The sequence below is a fragment of the Rhinopithecus roxellana genome, chromosome 4, assembly GCF_007565055.1.
Source record: "Rhinopithecus roxellana isolate Shanxi Qingling chromosome 4, ASM756505v1, whole genome shotgun sequence".
In the NCBI taxonomy this organism is placed as follows: domain Eukaryota; kingdom Metazoa; phylum Chordata; class Mammalia; order Primates; family Cercopithecidae; genus Rhinopithecus; species Rhinopithecus roxellana.
In genome coordinates this window covers 124,503,857-124,522,641 of record NC_044552.1, presented here as the reverse complement: position 1 = coordinate 124,522,641, position 18,785 = coordinate 124,503,857, and positions in this window count along the sequence as shown.

The following is an 18,785-nucleotide window of genomic DNA, read 5'->3' as shown; positions in this document are numbered from 1 at the left end:
CAGATTTTTAGCAATTGTATTCTGATGCTATGGCAGAGTAGCTGGTCCTGAGGGCCTTTTAGCCTTAGCTAATGCTGTGCCAAACGAGTTCTTTCTCACATAGGTTTTCCTGTTCTCTTGCATTGTGTTAGGGTTTAGACTGCATATATTTATTTCAAGAGTATTATGCTTCCACATTCTTTTCACTTCTCACTTAATACAGATAAAGTAGTAACTCTCATGGATACAGTGCCCTGCTATCTCATAATTTTTTGATCCTCAGAACTCACTCTATGCAGGCAGTACTGAACCCCAAAGAGGGGCAATGACCTTCCCAGGGGAATCTACAAATTAATAGAAGAGCTGGAAATTCACTGCCCACTGCACCACCACCAAGTCTTTTGGACAGTATCTCTTGACGCATGGTAAGCAGTTTGAGGTAAAAACCAAATATCTCCTATACAGCTGCACATACCCTTGCTCCTCTAAGTGGAATTCGTCTCACTCATGGTCTGCTCTGAATTCTAGCAGTTGCAAACACAACACCAGTGGTTTTCTCAAATGTAGTGCTGGGACCAGGAGTATCAGCATCACCAGGAAATTTGTTAGAAATGCAAATTTTCAGATCCCACCTCAGACCTACAGAGTCAAAAACTCTGGGGATGGAGACCACCAATCTTTGTTTTAACAAATCCTATGCCAAGGATTTTGATGATTTGGATTAAAGTTTGAGAAGGCTTGTCATAAAACAATATTTCATCTATTAGGAACTCCAGATGGAGTGCTTATGGACATAAAGTTTTAAAGGCCTACAAAAATGTTTGTAAAGTTTTGTCTCCAAATCACAGAAGAAAAATACTAAAGTGTAAATCAGGACTAATGGGCCGACAGCAGTGGCTCCCATCTATAATCCCAGTGCTTTGGGAGGCTGAGGCTCGAGGATTGCTTGAGGCCAGGAGTTTGAGACCAGTCCGGGGCAACATAGCAAGACCCTGTCTCAACCAAAAAAAAAAAAATAGCCAGGCACGACGGTATGTGCCTGTAGTCCTAGCTAGTTCAGAGACTGAGGCAGAAGGATAACTTAAGCCCAGGAATTTGGGGTTGTGGTAACCTATGATCCCGCTATTGCACTCCAGTCCAGGTGGCAGAGTGAAACCTTGTCTCCCTAAAACTTACAAACAAACTATAAATATTTTATTAACTATCTAAAGCACGAAAGAATATGTCAAATTTTTCAACTAATCTGAATTCTTAGAATTATCTATGTATATAGTATGTTTAAAGCCTCCAAAAGGGACTGTTTTGTCATTTGGTTCTTAAATGTAGAGATTCAATAGAGATTCAACTACTCATGTGGCATTTCTGCAGCTGAAGGTTAAAAATCTGAGAATGACAGTTGTCAATTTCTAGAGACGTCCTCAGATAGCCACACGATGTCAGTGTAATGCAAAAGAAAGCGCAGATGACTCTATTGCAGTGGACTTCCATTGCAACGTCTTTTGAAACAAAATCATTAGGGGCAAGTGAAATGAGGGGGGAAAAAACCCAAACTGTATATAATCCTATTAGTCTTTTATGGCAGGGTGTCATGTTTTATTTTTATTTTCTTCCTATCTCTGCTCTTTTGCCTGTGTGTTCTCCAATGTAGCTGGGTTAGATGGTTAAGTAACATAAAGGGGAAAAGAAAAAAAAAAAAAAGAATTTTTACTTAGCACTTATATATGAGCTACTATGTACCTAGCAGAAAATAAATGCTTCAAAGGATCCATTGAATGAAATACTAAATTTTGATATTTACATTGACATACAGGGCATTTATTTACTGCTTCCTTTTAAGATGGGGAAAGGTTTAGGAAGATTAAATTACATTCTAAGGCCACACAACTGGTAAATGGGGATCCAGGATTTAAATGTAGGTTGTTGAAACACTAGAAACCCGTAATTTTTTCCCAATACCATGCGGCATCTCTGAGAAGTAGCCTTGATGATGAATATTGTCTCTAGACAATTTTTGCTGCGCAAGGAGTATTGATGCCATTAACAATTTCTTTGGGAACTGAAAATTTGTGAAATAATTTAGCCTTTTTGTGCCAGTATATTCAATATATCAAATACAGTATATTTCCATCTAAGAATAATTATTCTTTAAGTATGAGAAGTCCAGATTTGCTATAGTTGAGCTGAAATTCAAAAGTTGACATTTAAGGAAAATTTTTCTTATTAGAGAATCTATTTTGAGACTTTATTACTCCCTGTTCTCTTACAAGACTTTAAGTATAGCAAGTCTCATCAATCTGTTTTGCATTGGTTGCTTAGAGGCAGTCTGTGGGTACTGTATGATTTGTCAACTATACAGTCACCTCCTAAAAATGGTATTTATTGCTTGATCATAATCCTGAATGAGAGAATAGCCCGTAGAAACTATTGACAGATGATTGTCTGTTATTGTTACTACAACGAGGACAGATGTATTATGAAAAGTTTAGCTCGTAAATACTCCTTTCATCCAAGTCCATACTTAGATTTTTGGAAATACATCTCATTGCATGGTCCAGGGCTCCCCTACCTGCTACTTCTCTGCTCTGCCCTCGGTGTTTTAGGAGGAGGTCTAATTGAGGAATGGAGGTCCAATACAAATAATTTGCTTAGCAGTAAGTTCATGCCAGCAGATAAGGATATCTCATTCATTTTAGTCTTTGCAAGGTTGTAGATGAATAGTGCTATGGCAACATGTTCTTGACATATTGAGAAGTGGAAAAAATGATTATCAAATAGTTTGTACAGTATTTAACCATTAAAATTATATTTATTGAACAATTTAGATGGATATACACACCAACATGTAATATAGTAGTGCTGTTCAATAGAAATACATGAGTCAGGCCGGGCGCAGTGGCTCATACCTGTAATCCCAGCACTTTGGGAGGCTGAGGCGGGCAGATCACCTGAGGTCAAGAGTTCAAGACGAGCCTGGTCAACATGGTGAAACCCTGTCTCTACTAAAAACACAAAATAAATTAGTTGGGTGTGGTGGCAGATGCCTGTGACCCCAGCTACTCAGGAGGCTGAGGCAGGAGAATTGTTTGAACCCGGGAGGCGGAGGTTGTGGTGAGCCGAGATCATGCCATTGTACTCCAGCCTGGGCAACAAGAGCAAAACTCTGTCTCAAAAAAAGAAGAAGAAGAAGAAGAAATACATGAGTCATATATGTAATTGAAAAATTTTCAGGAGTCCCATTAAACAATAAAAAGAAACACATAAAATTAGTTTCAATGATACATTAATATATTCTTAAATATATTACTTTATACATTTATATAGTTATATATTTTACATAAAATATACAAATGTTTAGTATATTTATATTTAAATATATATTAAATTAGTCTATTAATAATATGTTAATGCCACATAGTAAAAGTGATATATTTTATTTAAGCCCAATACAATGTCATTATTTCAATGCATATTCATTATAAAATTGATATATTTTACACTTTTTTATACTTAGTCTTTGAAAGCCCATCTCAACTCAGACACTAACTTTCCATTGAAAATATCTGATTTGTGTACAGATTTTATAAAATTAATGACTGAAACATAGAGTCATATACTTAAATTATTCTAGTCACATATTAAAATTTTTCAATAACTGAACAGAGTATTGCTTTTTAAAGTTAAATACAAATTAAATAAAGTTAAAAAATTAGTTCCTTAGTTGCACTAGACACATTTCAAATGCTCAGTAACAATGTGTGGCTAGTGGCGACAGCTCTGGACAGTGATTTCCATAGGAAAAGGATTTCCATAGCATCTCAAACTGCATTTTCACATATAGACCTAGAGGATGGCTTTTCCAGTTCCTGCCAGCTTGTCCTGCTTTCAACATCATTTCTGTTACCAGGCTCAGCTCCCTGTGTCAGGCCCCTTGTGGGCAATGACACACATGGCACATGCTGTAATTCTAGGGATGGCACTCACACTGTCATGCACTGCTAGTGGCCTCCAGCTGATTCCATCAGGTCAGATGTGGGTGGGTGTCCAGGGCATCCAGCACACTCAACTCCAGGCCTCTTTCTCCATCAGCCTCCTTCGTGATGTGCTCTGTTCAATCACCTCACCTTCCCTCCTAACCCACCTGAGATTGGGGCGGGCAGCCACAGCTCCACTGGTGATACTTCCTTCCCCAAGAACTCTTTACCATGAACGAGCAACTTCTCAATGGCTCCATGATCAGAGACTGCTTGTGTCTTGCCTGCTCATTCCATGAAGAAGATGGGATGAGGTTAGACTTGAGAGTCAGGCTTACACTTTTGCTTCTAATCAATCAGGGCATTATTACTAAAAGTAAAACAACAAGAGCAACAATGAAACTTAAAAAAAGGTAGTAATTAGATTCCAGAAGTTCTCTTTCTGAGATTGAGTGAAGAGACATCTGATTTTATCATTAGAATCTATGGAAATAATTTTACTTATGGTATAACAATTGTCTCTGCTTCAAAACCTGAAACTTAGTGGTCTTCAGACTGAAAACATGAATTCAGTGGGAAATGGGAAGTCAGGGGACTGAGATGCTCCATCACAGTCAGAGAAATCCTTTAATCACTGAGATCACCTGACTCTAAGAGTAATGGGGTTAGAAGTATAAGTACAAAAGAGTGATAGCAAGACATCCTTTTGAATCTTGGGAGCAGAAGTGCAACTTGCCTTAAGGAAGGAATCTGCCTTAACAACTGGGGTGACAATTTGCTTTAGACAAATCAAATCAAGAGGAGAAAAACGTCCAAAAAAATATAGCCTTTTCTGGGATAAGAGTCAGAGACTCTTAATTGAAAGATCAGTTCAGGACAGCCCAGTGTCTAAGGAGGAACCCCTAGGGCCCACTGAGGGAAGGCATCATGCAAAGAGCCTGGAATGGGAGCTAAGAGGCCTCTCAGAAAACTAGAGAAAGAATGGTGTCAGGGCAGGAGTTCTGGAGTCAGGGGGAGTAGTTATTTGGAGCGAGAAAATGAAGGCATATTTTTGGCTCCAGATCACCATAAAAATGTATTATACTTAAAAGCAAGCTCTTCAACAGGTCCTACTTCCATGAGGCCGCTGGGGTGCAATGTCTGCAGCTTAGTACTTAAGCATCCTTTCCTCCACTTCCTCCCCTTCACTCCTGTTCCTCAGTTTTAAAGTTTCTAGCTTTTGTCCTGCTGTCTCACACATAGCTTCTACTCTTTGATCTTTGCAAAATGACTTTTTATTTTAGTTTCTTCTTAAGGTTCTATTTCTGAGATCCACTTTTGGGATGCATTTTTTCTCACCGAGAATAGTTTTGGGATAATGCATCTTTGGGGCTATTTTATTCTTTGAGAAGCATAGGCACAGAGACTTTTCAGAGGGCCATGAAATGACTGAGTCCTGAAAAAATACGCACAGGCTCAAAATAATTTTAGAAATGGGAAAATTGAAAGTAATAAATGTTAAAGTCTTATGACTATAACACTATGTCAACTGTATTAATTGTAAAATTTACGATGCATACAAATTTCATTACATTCAAATGAATGCAATGAAGCAGTGGAATGAGGGCAGATGCTGTTGTCTTTCTCTCCTAATAGTGCAATTTGTCAGATGTCTCCCGTGTGTACTCGAACTGACCATATTAAGTGTTTCATTATTCGAAATACAAATTTCATTACATTCGAAAATAATTTTGGAAGTTGGGATTTCTTACTTTGAAAGAGTTCCTAAGTATACAGGGTGATGATAGCTAGCAAATCATAGCCAATCACAAATCAAATGCCACTTGGAGGCAAATGATTTCAAAAGCAAAATTATAAACATCTCTTCAAAAATTTACAGTCCTGAATTATATTTAATGTGGGATGAGGGTTTGTTTTGATTTTTTAATATGCTATAGAGAAGAACCTCCATAGTAAGAATTCTCAGAGTTTATTAAGGCCTTAAAATGACACTGAAAACCCCTTTCCACCCAGACCATACCTGGCCTTTCCATTTCCCTGACAGGACAATTGCACATAGTAGGTAGCATGGTATGTCAAAAAGAGTCAGTGGAACATATAAATTTCTAGCAGTAAGAATTTTGGCAGTGGCTGGATGCAGTGGCTCAGTCCTGTAATCCTAGCACTTTGGGAGGCTGAGGCAGACGAATTACTTGAGGTCTGGAGTCCAAGACCAGCCTGGCCAACATGGTGAAACCCTGTCTCTACTAAAAATACAAAAACTAGCTGGGCGTGCTGCATGCCTGTAATCCCAGCTACTCGGGATGCTGAGGCAGGAGAATTGCTTGAGCCCAGGAGGCAGAGGTTGAACTGAGCTGAGATGGTGTCACTGCACTCCAGCCTGGGGACAAGAGCAAAATTCCATTAAAAAAAAAGAAGAAGAAGAAGAAGAAGAAGAATTTTGGTAGCTTCATTCGCCTTTCCGTTCTTTCGTTTATTTGAATATGCAGATGTTTCTTATTTCTGGGAGGATTACAGATGATGCTACCCAGTGGGTTGGTTGTATAGTCTGGGAAAAAGAGGACAGGGGTTAAGTCTTTGTACCCAGTGGAAGAATAGGCTGTTCAATTCTCCGTAAGAGTAGAATTGAACATTGGATCTAATACTTATCCTTATAAAATTTGGTGTGTCCAGGAGCGGTGGCTCACCTTTGTAATCCAGCAATCTGGGAGGCCAAGGCAGGAAGATTACTTGAGCCCTGGAGCTTGAGACCAGCCTGAGCAATACAGCAAAACCCTGTGCGAATTTAAGCTTTAAAAAGATGAAATTTGGTATTATTTATTGCAGGAAGGATACAGTTAAGGTGGTTGTACAAATTTGGTCTTGTGGTAGATTGCATTGCTGTTCCAAGGATTCATTCTCGGCCCTGTGAGATAATTATGCATTTTCACCTCTTGCCATGTTCCTTGCAGAGCCCCCCTTTGGCAGCATACACTTCCTGCAGCAGGTCAGGTTCGCCGTGTAACTTGCTTCAGCCATTGGAAGTGTACAATGCCACAGCCAAGCAGCAGCTTGAAGGGGGAATTGTGTGATTTGGCTGTGCCCCTTACTTTCTTCCCTCTGCCTCAAGAATGATGGTATGTCTCCAGTAGGGGCTACTCTTTTAGCTTGGTTCCTGGAATGAGAAGGTGCAAAGAGCAAAGCCACAGCAACAGAGGTACAGCTGCGAAAATGTAACTGTGCAAAATAATAAACATTTGTTGTTACAAGTCACTGTGATTTGGGGGCTGTTTGTTTCTACAGGAACGCTGACTGATAGAGTTGTTCAGGAGGAAAGCTCCCTAGTAGTTCTTCTATGATTCAATTTGAAAAATGGGGCTTTTTGCATTAATCGGTAAAACAACAACAACAACAACAGAACAGTATGTTCCACTCTCCTAGAATAGTGTTGTACATACCTTACAGTAACTAGCACTTTAACAGAATTAGAGAGTTAACATAAAGTTAATCCTTGTCATGGTGTCACAAGGTTCCATGTCAGGATGCTGGGAGTGAAGTCATAGAGGTATTTGAGTGTCCAATAACGTTACTTATTTGTCCCTAATGACACCTCCTAGGATTTACTGAGGTAGGCAATTTACTTTTTTCAACTACAAGTGTGAAATATTCTTGTTGCCAATTTTGCTAGTGTTAGGAATTCTTTGAAAGGTACTTTCTGCATTTCATGGAAAATCAGCATTAAATAAATCAATTCAGCTCCCAACGGCTTCATTTAATACACTGCTTATTTCCATATGGTGTGAATCTGTTCTTTCTTCTCTGAGCTTAAATGAGGTAACTTGACTCAGAAGAACATAACCTTTTATTAATTATAGAAAAGTAGAAGCTGCTAAGATTTTGTTGTTGCTGTTGTTGTTTCTGGTTTATTTTGATTGATTGATTGATTGACTGATTGAATGCTACTTTTAGGTGTTCTTGTGCAACCATCTGACCAGGCAATGAAACTTTAAACAGAGAGATTGTCTTTCTTTGGAAGCTTGGGATTATTGCACTATTCTAAACATTTCCGTATTATCCCATGTGGAGGAGGCATAAAGTAATTTCAATAAACAACCAGAATAGGCCAGGCACAGTGTTCATGCCTGTGATCCCAGCACTTTGGGAGGCCGAGGTGGACTGATCATTTAACGTCAGGAGTTCAAGATCAGTCTGGTCAACATGGTGAAATTCCGTCTCTACTAAAAATATAAAAGTTAGTTGGGCATGGTGGTAGGCGCCTGTAATCCCAGCTACTGGGGACGCTGAGGCATGAGAATTGCTTGAACCTGGGAGCCAGAAGTTGCAGTGAGCCGAGATCATGCCACTGTACTTCAGCCTGGGCAACAGGGCTAGACTCTTGTCTCTCAAAAAAAAAAAAAAAAAAGTAATAATAAAATAAACAACCAGAACAGTGCTTTCAAATCTCACTTTTGGTGATGGAAATGTTCTATATTTGTGCTGTCTAGAATGGAAGCCACTAGCCACATGTCACTACTGAGTGCTTGAAATATTGCTACTGTGACAGAGAGGGATAAAGAAGCTGAAAACATATCACCAGGATTTAGTACTTTCCATATCTCTGCATTAACTCTTCTTTCTCCTTTATGGTACCTTCAGCCTCAGATAAGCTGCTCCAAGGTGGCTATTGGCACGTCCAAAGCTAGATTTTTCTGGACTCAGAACCAGCACAAAAAGCTACAATCTTTGTCACAGAAGTCCCAACAAAATTCTTGAGCTTTCATGGTTTAGGCAAGCAGAGGCTAACACTTACCTCTGAAGCCATCACTCATGACAGTGGCAGTGAATGTGCAGGCTGATTTAGCCCAGGCAAGCCTTAGAGACCATGAGTGGGGTCAGCTTTACCCAAAGCACATGGACTGAAACTTGGGTAATAACGGTTCCACCAGAGCAAAGATCAGCAATTTTTGTTTTCTGAAAAGCGCCTCACAGTAAATATTTTTAGCCTTTGTGGGCCATACAATCTGTCACTCAATTCTGCCACTGTAGCTCAAAAGCAGCCATGGATACTACATTTTTTTTTTAAAGGGCATGACTGTGTACCAATAAAACTTTATTTACAAAATCAGAGAGCAGGCCAGATTCAGATGACAGGCCATAGTTTGCAAACTCCTGTGCTAGAGAGAGATTAAGTACACTTATCAGACTGGAAGTCAGGCTATAAAAGCAAGCAACAAATGTCCACCATATGCATAGAATAATGTAGATACTCCTGCTTCTCTGGGTCTTTAGCTTTTCTCTCTCTTTGTAATAAGAGCCATAACAGATGACCTTAGGAGGCTCTTTTTCTTCCGATGTTCACCTGACCTCAAATTAAAATGGTCTACTGAGTGTCCAGGTGGTGGCTTTTGCAAATGCTTGGGATCCAGGCAGAAAGGTGGCAGCCTTCATGGTAGCAAGCCTAAGGACAGTAGCAGCCCCAGAATCAAATGATTTGCTTCTAGATGTAACAGTTTCACATACTAAAATATCAAACCTTTCTCCTCAGAAAAATTAATCTACTTTTTCCCTAGTCTTTCCAATGCCAGGTAATAGCACCACAGTTTATCCATTCCTTTAGGCAAAAGGCTGGGGTGATATATTTGTTTTCCTGTTGATATCCCCCCAGCCAACCTATCAGCAAGTCCCAAGTGCAGAATATGCACTAAATCTGACGACTACGTTTACCTCCACCAACACAGCTCCCACCCGTGTCATCACGTGCCTCTCCTGGACTTCTCCAGTAGCCTCCCCAGTCTCCCTCCTCCCTCTTGCTCCTGTACTTTCTCAATTCAGCAGCCAGAATGATCTTTCTAACATCTAAATCCTCTCATGACCTCTAATTATGTTATGTTATGTTATGTTATGTTATGTTATGTTATGTTATGTTATTCATTTATTTATTGAGATGGAGTCTCCCTCTGTCACCCAGACTGGAGTGCAGTGGCATGATTTTGGCTCATTGCAACCTCTGCCTCCCAGGTTCAAGCAGTTCTCCTGCCTCAGCCTCCCAAGTAGCTGGGACTACAGGTATGCATCACCACACCTGGCTAATTTTTTTATTTTTAGTAGACAGGAGGTTTTACCATGTCAGCCAGGCTGGTCTTGAACCCCTGACCTCAGGTGATCCGCCGTCCTCGGCCTCCCAAAGTGCAAGGATTACAGGCAGTGAGCCACCATGCACAGCCTCCTTATGTTTAAAAACTAAACCTCAGCATAGTTTACAAGGTCCCTATGACCTAGACTTCCTCAACCATCCCAGCCTCATCTCCGAACACTCTCTCCTTTTTAACTGGAGCTGAAAGGAGGAGGAATAAAGTAACTTCAGTAAACAACCAGAACAGTGCTTTTAAATGTCACTTTTGGTGATGATGGAAATGTTCTATATCTGTACTGTCTAGTGTGGAAGCCACTAGCTACATGTCACTACTGAGTGTTTGAAATATTGCTACTGTGACACAGAGGCTGACTTTTAGACTGTATTTAATTTTAATTCATTTAAATGTAATAGCCACATTTGTCTGTTGGCTACTATGGACAGAAAAAAAGCTAGAATATAGGTAAAACTGATATAAATGATAAAGTTATGAACAGTATTTGTTAGGGCATCTTAAAGGAAAGAGAACTGCCAGCAGGTTATGGGATTCAGGGTAGTATTCAAAGATCATGGAAGTGACTTCTGGGAAGGGCTTTAAATGATGAATGAAGTTGACTTAAATATAAATGTATATGTGCTTATATATATACATATACACACATACATTATGAAAAGATCAAGGAGAAAATTTTTCAGGCAGAGACACCAGATTAAGTGAAGTTACATGTGGAAACTATTTAGGAAATATGAGTAAGTCCAGTTTGGTTTTTACATAAAAGGTATGTCCGAGAGTAATTTGAGATTCTTGTCGTTCCTTTGAGGCTATTTTGCAGAAAATCTTTGATACCATACGGAAAAGTTAGTATTTATCTTGATGATAGTTAAGAAGCTACTTAATTTTTTTTTTGAGCAACAAACTTATGTGACCAGAGATATTAATCTGGCATCAGTAATTAAGAAGGAGAATGAGGGTGGAACAGCAAAACTAATTAGCCTACTCATACACACATTGCCGTCAAAAATAGTGAGGCCTATAATGAGAACTATGGAAATGGAAAGTTGGAGATGATTTAGAAGAGATTTTCTGAGTTTGGAGTTATGTGAATATGTGAATAGAGATTGGCAATTGCTTCTTGTCTAGAAATTTCTGAAGATAGGATGGCCTGCAGTGTTGACTTCCATCATCAGGGCAAGAAGGGACCTCATGCCTGGGAATAAGATGGGGAAAGCACAACTCAGTCTCACTTTTAGGAACCTTTCTGAGAAAAAAGGAAAGAAGACTTTGGTGTCCACTGCTCACTGAAGCATATGAGGGGTTAGAGGAAGGGCAGGAGTGCTAGGACTAGCCAGTGATCAGCCCCCTTAGGAAGCCGCACTTAGGCTTGGCAGTCTGGATAGATTGTGGGGCTAAAGAGAGGCATGACTGTCTCTCTGGGAATGGTTTCCCAATGACTGAAGAGGCAGGAAGAAAGTTGATCACCAACCCGAGGAAACCAGGCCCAACATTTTCACAGTCTCATTGGTAGGAGCTGTTAGCAGCAGGTGCATCATCCCAGGTGAAACCAGGGATGCCTTCCTTCCCAGTTACATGTGACTAGATATGTAAGAGAAACCTGCTTCTGTATCCCTCCAGGAGCTCCCTTCAACCCTTAGGAACTAGATGTACAAGAGGAATGAGGTGGGATGTGAGATGAGGGTGTGTTCCTCCAGAGACTGTTTGCATTTTTTGCATATCCTCTCACCAGTTGCCTTGCTGGTACCACAGCCTAAGACTACTTTTTAATTAATAAACTCTATATTTTAGAGAAGTTATGTACATGTATGTACAACTCTGTGTGTATACATATATATATGTGTGTGTGTGTGTGTGTGTGTGTGTGTGTTTATGTATAAGTGAAATGAATGGCAACAATGATACAAGGGACAGGAGGGAGGAATTCTGGTTACTTGTTATTGTAAAGTACTTGTATTATCCATGAAGCTGTATAGTGTTATATGAAAGTGAACCTGGCTGGGCCGGGTGCAGCGGCTCAAGCCTGTAATCCCAGCACTTTGGGAGGCTGAGGTGGGTGGATCACAGGGTCAGGAGTTCAAGACCAGCCTGGCCAATATGGTGAAACCCCGTCTCTACTAAAAATACAATACTACTAAAAATAAAAATACTCAGGAGTCTGAGGCAGGAGAATTGCTTGAACTCGGGACGCAGAGGTTGCAGTGAGCTGAGATTGCACCACCGCACTCCAGAAAAAAGAAAGTGAACCTGGGTTCGTTGTAAATGTGTATCGCAAATTCTAGGGCAACCATTAAAAAATAACTTTTTAGAAAAGTAGAATTGATATGCTAAGAAAGGAGAGAAAATGGAATCATGTAAAACGCTCAGTTAATGCCACAAAAGACAAAAGCCCTGTGGAACACAAGAAGAAACAAAGAACAAGGGCAACACATAGAAAACAGTAACAAATATGGTAGATATTAAGCCAACTATATCAATAATCACTTTAGACGTCAGTGGTCTAAATATGCCAATTAAAAGACAAAGCTTGTTAGAGTAGATTAAAAACATACCAGCCATGCTGGTGGTGCACTTGTGTAACCCCAGCTACCTGGGAGACTTTGCGCAGAGGATATTGAGCGTAGGAGTTCACGACCAGCCTGTGCAACATACGGAGACCTTGTCTCAAAGAAAAACAAACAAACAAAAAATCAAGACGCAACTAATTATTGTCTGTAAGAAACCCATGTTAAATTGGTTAGTCTCTGACAAAACACCCACAGGTTAAATTCTAGTAAAATACTTTCTCCCGAGGGTAGTCCCTGCTAAGAAGAGTACTCTGGGCCGGGCGCGGTGGCTCGAGCCTGTAATCCCAGCACTTTGGGAGGCCGAGACGGGCGGATCACGAGGTCAGGAGATCGAGACCATCTTGGCTCACACGGTGAAACCCCGTCTCTACTAATAAAACTACAAAAAACTAGCCGGGCGAGGTGGCGGGCGCCTGTAGTCCCAGCTACTCGGGAGGCTGAGGCAGGAGAATGGCGTAAACCCGGGAGGCGGAGCTTGCAGTGAGCTGAGATCCGGCCACTGCACTCCAGCCTGGGCGACAGAGCGAGATTCCGTCTCAAAAAAAAAAAAGAAGAGTACTCGGATGTATTTCAAAATGGTTACTTTCCTCCTCCCACTGCTGAAAGTGCAAGGAAATTTTTCTCCAATATTTTGGGAGATAAAACTCCCCAAAACATGTTTGGGTGGAGGGACAGGGGGCCCATGACTGTATCTGGGACCACTTTTTATATAAATGAATCTCTAAATTGAAGTTCAAATATTTGAGTGTTGGTGAAAAAGAAATGGAGTTATTCTGATACTTTTGACTCATTACTATTTCTTTTTTTCTTTTTTTTTTTCTTTTTTTGCTTAAATTGCCTCAGGTTTAATTATTGGGAGCTCCTTCAAGGTGTCTTTTCAGTATAAAACTAACATTTTTTCAGCAATTTCTTACTTGCTGGTGCCACAAATTTTTGCAGGTTTATCTTGTATTTTCTCTGCCTGAGCCATGAAATCAGCCATTTTTCCAAAAAGCCCTAGTTCCTTTTATTGGACATTATTAAAATTTGGATTCTACACACGTTAATTGTTCTGGGGTGTCACAGCTTTTAGGATTGATCACAGCTCAGTTGACAGAAAATACACACACACCTATGTGCATATATAAACCCATTCCATATTTATGTCTGTGTATACATATACATACGTTAAAACTGTGAGTTGTGCTATGCCCAAGTCCTCACAATTGCTCATTACTTATGCATTGACTTGGCTTGACCAAATGTTAGTCAGGCTTCTCCCTACAGGCCCCAGAACTTTATCTTATACCCAAGCTTTTAAGCAAATGCTAAGATACAGAATATCTTCTCAGTGGCTCACTCCAAGAATCCGGTGACCAAAGAGAATAAAAATTTACTGTCAAATGCCACTCTCATGCCATCTGCCTGCCCCCATTCACTTGCCCCACTCTGTCACAAATCACAAACTTCCTGCTAGCCCTATTTACTTCTCCTTATAAAAGAAAGGCCTTTTTCTATTCAACCTTTAGACTTTGACACTCCTGCAATTAGAGTGTTCTCCCTATTGCAAAGTCCCCTTCCCTATACTGCAATGTAGTTGATCCTTGAAAAACACAGGGGTTAGGGGTACTGACCCCTTGCGCAGTTAAAAATTCACATAAAATTTTTGACTCACCATAAACTTAACTACTACTGGCCGACTGTTGACTGGAAGCTTTACCAGTAACACAAACAATAGATTAACACATATTTTGTGTGTTGTATATATTTGACACTGAATTCTTATAATAAAGTAAGAGAAAATAAAATGAAAAAATACTATTATGAAAATTATATGAAAGATAAAATATATTTAATACTTATTAAATGGGAGTAGATCATCATAGAGGTCTTCATCCTCACTGTCTTCATGATGCGCAGGCTGAGGAGAGTACAAGTTGGTTTTGCTGTCCCTCGGCGTAACTATTATTGAAAAAATTTCATGTATAAGTGGATTTCTGCAGTTCAAACCCATGTTCTTCAAGGGCCAACTGTAGCCTTTTTGAATAAAATTTATATTTTAATCTGGCTTTTAAAAAATTTGACCACTGGTACTACTAATGGCAACCCAATACCACAGGTGTTTGAATTAATCAGTTACTTGCTTTTATTGAAAGAATGTCTCTGATCTTTTATAATTTATATTTTCCTCAAGACAGATGTGTAATGAAATAAAATCTAACTATAACTGAAACTGAAAAAGGGGAAACGGAGGATTTATTGACAATGGGGTGTTTCTGTCTGGGTAACAAGTAGATTCGTACTTCTGGTAATAGAAATGCAGAATCACACAGAAAAGCTGGTTTTGAGGGAAATTATGATGCTATCTTAGTGTGGAGGGTAATAAGACCAATAGTCTTTTTCTTTTTCTCCAAAATCAAAGATGATTCACCTAAGCATGTTTCAACAGAACCAAAACAACACCCTCCACCCTAAAGATTCTTCAAGCAGATGATCCCCTGACCGAGCTCTTTTAGATACACCCAATGGTGCTCTCAAACATCTCCCAGTAGAGCCTCTTGGCTGTTGCTCCTGGCCATGGCAGCTTCCATTGGTTGCTCCTTTCAACAGTAATTAGCATGGATTTCCATAGCAGCAGCTTCTAGCAGCCACTCCTGTTGGCCTGGGTCCTTACCACCAGCACCTCCCTACAGATCTTCCTGCTGGTGAATGCTGCTCCAAGTGATTAATGACTTCCATTCCCCTAGAATTTCATTCGGTGAATCCTAAAATGTTCAATTTTAAAGGACCTCAGTCCCAAACATCTCTACAAAACATCGGATTTCTTCAATAGCTAGAGGGAGCATTTGATTTCTAGCAGCACCCCCAAGCCAGGTCTCAATAGGCTCCTTACGAAGCCCTAGGGGGCAGTTAGAATGCCACACTGTTTTTTCAAAGTCCTTTATTATCTCCATTGGCTACTATACATACCTCTGGTAGAAGAGTCCCATAGACAGACATTCTGGGCTTCAGGCTTGAAATATTGGTGAATGTTTTCTCATCAAAGGGAGCCTCTATGTACTCCGGTTAGCTGAGCAACTTCTGCACATGCTTGGTCACTAAACTACCATGTTAGGGACAGTGCAACAGAAAGACTAATACCACAGATAGAAAATTGACAGACTCAAATTAAAAAGGATGAATGCCAACAAGAAATGTTATGAGTGAACTATGAGTGTGTTTCATACCATCCAGGGTCCCATTCCTAGTTGCCTTTCCCACTTTCTTTTGCTGTTCACCGAGGCCAAACACAGGAACATACATTCCCAGTGCTCAGGCAGAGCTCCTGTCCTCCCTAGAATTTGTCTCCTAAAGTTCACACTAGAAAGCATATAACTTCTTCCCCCAAATAGCAAAAGCAAGGGAAGCATGGCTTTGGCTGATGCTCCACATGCCTCCTCTCTCTAACCACATCCAGATATGATATTGAGGCATCTATGTAAACAGAGTCCTGGAAAATAGCCCAGACCTCCCAGGGCTCCTTAAAATAAATATGCAAGCTTGCCTAATAACCCTGAGTTTAAAATTATGAATGACATAAAATAATCTTCACACTGGGAGTCATCAGCTCAAATTATGGTTAAAGATTAAAAACAAACAAATAAATAAAATGCAAAAAACCCCACACACAAACCAGTCTTACGTTGTAGAAAATATTTCCTAAGCTCTTGGATTTAATGTCATTTTTAGAGTTTGATGATACCTCCCTAGAGAGGGTATAACAAATACTGAAAAAGGATGACACAGATCAGAAAGAATTTAGCTGGGGAGGAATTCAGATTGGGGAGAAAAATAAGGAGTTGGGCCTATTCTCATTTAAAAATAAATCCCCCTGGAATGACATAAAAGAACATTTTTAAAAAGACTGAAAGAATGGCAGTTTATCTTTTCCTTTTTAATGCTAAGTGTTTCCATTTTAAAGGACTTCAATCCCAAGTATATATATTGGATTAAAAAATGGAGAACAGTCAACATTGTCGGTGAATGAAGAATTTTAAGTTCAAAATGTTGATCAAAATTTCCCGACTCATATTGCTTTTTTGACTCTTGGATTACATATGGTTTGTGTTACATGTCTGTATTTTCTAAACTCCAACTTTTTCGTGGAGCACAGGAGCAGTTAAACTGGAACACTTTACATGTTTTTGTGCATTGTTTTTATAAAGATGATGGTAGACTGAAGGTTATTTGAAAATACAAGATAATGAATACAAAATGGTCTTCAGTCAATTAGATTCATGGGTCTTATTATCATTCTCTTTGTCTTTATTGTATCTTGGACTAAAAATGTAATTACTACAGTATTTATTTATAGCCCAGCTTTTGCAGGGAAGGGACCTAGATGCCCTAAGTGACATTCATCAAACCTAGTTTCTTGTATGAAAGTGAGTCTATGTAGAGTAACTTAAAAACGAAAGCTGAATTTGCTTTAAAATATTTATTCACATGTGAGTAAAAACGACTGAAAGTGTTATCTCTTCCCTTCTTTTGGCTTCTCCTGCCACTTCCAGGATATTTCATGAACTAGTGTCTCTAATTTTTGGTTTCGTTAGTTTTTGTATTTTTTTTTTTTTGAGACGGAGTCTTGCTCTGCCACCCAGGCTGGAGTGCAGTGGCCGGATCTCAGCTCACTGCAAGCTCCGCCTCCCGGGTTTACGCCATTCTCCTGCCTCAGCCTCCCGAGTAGCTGGGACTACAGGCGCCCGCCTCGTCGCCCGGCTAGTTTTTTGTATTTTTAAGTAGAGACAGGGTTTCACCGTATTAGCCAGGATGGTCTTGATCTCCTGACCTCGTGATCCGCCCGTCTCGGCCTCCCAAAGTGCTGGGATTACAGGCTTGAGCCACCGCGCCCGGCCTTTGTATTTTTTTTTAACTAGATAAAGGCAGAGTAAATAAGAGCAACTTTTGTTTTTCATAAAAGTGGTATTTTCTATTTATTTGCCTGTCAGTATCCTACTGTAGTGCACACACACGTGATGTAATGTGTTGATAACCCTTATTGCTGAAGTGGAACACACATAGTGAGATGTTATTTTCCTCATGGGACTCCAGAAACCTTAAAATCTTGTCATGCTCTATACTTAAATAATGTTGATTGCGTCCCATTATATACACATAAACATATAGTTTCAGCAGTTTCTATTCATTAGTTTTATTTTGGAATTATGACTTAATGAATAGGCCTGATAAGTTAATAAAAATATGAATGTTGAAAGAGAGCAACTCATCCTCTCAGACTTAAATAAAAATTGACATGCCTACACATGGGATGTTAAAATGGAAATTCAGTGACTCCCTAAGACATTTGTACATTTTGAGGGAATTTCTTCTTATAGGTACTACTATCTTTGAGTTTCTATCCTCATTAAATAGTGCTTCCAATCTCGCATTTATATGGTGCTGTAGAAATTTAATTATGCAATGAAACTTGTTATGAGCATTATTTTTCAGGAATTCATCTTAAATATTTAAAAATAAGGTGTTTTTTTTTTTTTTTCTAATTACAAGGAATAACTACTCTTTGTAAATGATTTGGAAAGTGTGGAATATAATAAAGATGAAAAAAGTAACCCCTAAATAATCACTTTTAATATTTTGGCAAAATTCTTTTTAAAATGCGCTAAAGAAAATGTGGCACATATACATTATGGGAATACTATGCAGCCGTAAAAAAAGAATAAGCTCATGTCCTTTGGAGGGACATGAATGAAACTGGAAGCCATCATCCTCAGCAAACTAACCCAGGAACAGAAAACCAAACACAGTATGTTCTCACTCATAAGTGGGAGTCGAACAATGAGAACACATGGACACAGGGAGGGGAACATCACCTAGGAGAGCCTGTTAGAGGGTGGGAGTGAAGGAAGGGAAAACACTAGGACAAATACCTAATGTATGCAGGGCTTCAAATCTAGATGATGGCTTGATAGATGCAGCAAACCACCATGGCACATGTATACGTACGTAACAAACCTGCACGTTCTGCACATGTATCCCAGAACTTAAAGTAAAAAAAAAGAAAAAGTGTTTGAATATATTTATTTAATTTTTAAACTTTTTAATTGAAATATAATATAGATTTAACAATGTGAGCCAAGTTCTCTCATGCCCCCACCTCCAAAGTA